This window comes from Arachis ipaensis, chromosome B5 (genome assembly GCF_059453495.1).
Source record: "Arachis ipaensis isolate K30076 ecotype BB chromosome B5, ASM5945349v1, whole genome shotgun sequence".
Classification (NCBI taxonomy): Eukaryota; Viridiplantae; Streptophyta; class Magnoliopsida; order Fabales; family Fabaceae; genus Arachis; species Arachis ipaensis.
The window spans coordinates 35,272,247-35,274,340 of record NC_142440.1 but is presented as its reverse complement, the minus strand read 5'-3'; the positions used below and the strand labels follow the sequence as shown (position 1 = coordinate 35,274,340).

The 2,094-nt window shown below is 38.3% G+C and overlaps 1 non-coding gene across 1 annotated transcript; it reads left to right on the top strand.

The window, feature by feature from the left end:
• Positions 1-941: 941 nt before the first annotated feature.
• LOC148563828 (small nucleolar RNA R71) lies at positions 942-1,049 on the top strand. The gene has a single exon (XR_015884685.1). It is a non-coding gene; the product is annotated as a small nucleolar RNA R71 (small nucleolar RNA).
• The last annotated feature ends 1,045 nt before the right edge of the window (positions 1,050-2,094 follow it).

Sequence of the window (2,094 nt, the reverse complement as noted above, 5' to 3'; positions counted from 1 at the left end):
TCATCAGAGCTCATGAATGGCAGAAGTAAATTCAATGGAATATCTATGGTCTCAGTCTGAGCCTCAGATTCCCATGGTTCCTCATTAGGGAATTCCATGTAGGTCAGTGGACGTCCATTGAGGTCTTCCTCAGTGGAGATCACTGCCTCTTCCTCTTCTCCAGGTACGGCCATGTGAGACGTGTTTATGGCCTTGCACTCTCTCTTTGGATTCTCTTCTGTATTGCTTGGGAGAGTACTAGGAGGGAGTTCAGAAATTTTCTTACTCAACTGTCCCACTTGTGCCTCTAAATTTCTAATGGAGGACCTTGTTTCAGTCATGAAACTTTGAGTGGTTTTGATTAGATCAGAGACAATGGTTGCTAAGTCAGAGTGGCTCTGCTTAGAATCCTCTGTTTGTTGCTGAGAAGATGATGGAAAAGGCTTGCTATTGCTAAACCTGTTTCTTCCACCATTATTGTTGTTGAAAGCTTGTTGAGGTCTCTGTTGATCCTTCCATGAGAGATTTGGATGATTTCCCCAAGAAGGATTATAGGTGTTTTCATAGGGTTCTCCCATGTAATTCACCTCTTCCATTGCTGGGTTCTCAGGATCATAAGCTTCTTCTTCAGAGGAAGCTTCCTTAGTACTGTCTGGTGCAGCTTGCATTCCAGACATACTCTAAGAAATCATATTGACTTGCTGAGTCAATATTTTATTCTGTGCCAATATGGCATTCAGAGTATCAATCTCAAGAACTCCTTTCTTCTAATTTGTCCCATTATTCACCGGATTCCTTTCAGAAGTGTACATGAATTGGTTATTTACAACCATTTCAATGAGTTCCTGAGCTTCTGCAGGCGTCTTCTTCAGATGAAGAGATTCTCCAGCAGAGCTATCCAATGACATCTTGGACAGTTCAGACAGACCATCATAGAAGATTCCTATGATGCTCCATTCAGAAAGCATGTCAGAAGGACATCTTCTGATTAATTGCTTGTATCTCTCCCATGCTTCATAGAGGGAGTCACCTTCCTTTTATCTGAAGGTTTGGACTTCCACTCTAAGCTTGCTCAATTTTTGAGGTGGAAAAAACTTTGCCAAGAAGGTATTGACTAGCTTTTCCCAAGAGTTCAGGCTTTCTTTAGGTTGTGAATCCAACCATGTCCTAGCTCTGTCTCTTACAGCAAAAGGAAAAAGCATAAGTCTGTAGACTTCAGGGTCAACCCCATTGGTCTTGACAGTGTCACAGATTTGCAAGAATTCAGCTAAGAACTGATGAGGATCTTCCAATGGAAGTCCATGAAACTTGCAATTCTGTTGCATTAGAGAAACTAATTGAGGCTTAAGCTCAAAGTTGTTTGCTCCAATGGCAGGGATTGAGATGCTTCTCCCATAGAAGTCGGTAGTAGGTGTAGTAAAGTCACCAAGCACCTTCCTTGTATTGTTGGCATTGTTATTTTCGGCTGCCATGGTTTCTTCTTCTTTGAAAATATTTGTTAGGCCCTCTAGAGAGAATTGTGCTTTAGCTTTTCTTAGTTTTCTCTTCAAGGTCCTTTTAGGTTCAGGATTAGCTTGAACAAGTATGCCTTTATCTTTGTTCATGCTCATATGAAAGAGAAGAGAACAAGAAAGTAGAGAATCCTCTATGTCACAGTATAGAGATTCCTTAAGGTGTCAGAGGAAAAGAAGAATAGAAGGAGGAGGTAGAGAGAGGAGAATTCAAACTTATCAAGAAGGATAGAGTTTGAATTGCACCTTGAGGAGGAGTGTTGGTCCCTTAAATAGAAGGATGTGAGAAGAGGGGAAGAATTTTCGAAAATAAATTAAGAAGATTTTGAAATAATAAAAAGAAATTTGAAAATTTGATTGAGATTTTCGAAAATTAAGATTGGGAAAGAAATTAAGTGATTTTTGAAAAAGATTTTGAAATTAGCAATCAAAAAGATATGATTGAGAGTTGATTTTGAAAAAGATGTGATTGAAAAGATATGATTGAGAAGATATGATTGAAAATAAAATTAAAAAGAGAAAGTTTTAAAATTAAAGTTGATTTACTTGACTAACATGAATTTAGAAGATATGATTCTAGAATTCAAACTTTTGATCCTTTCTT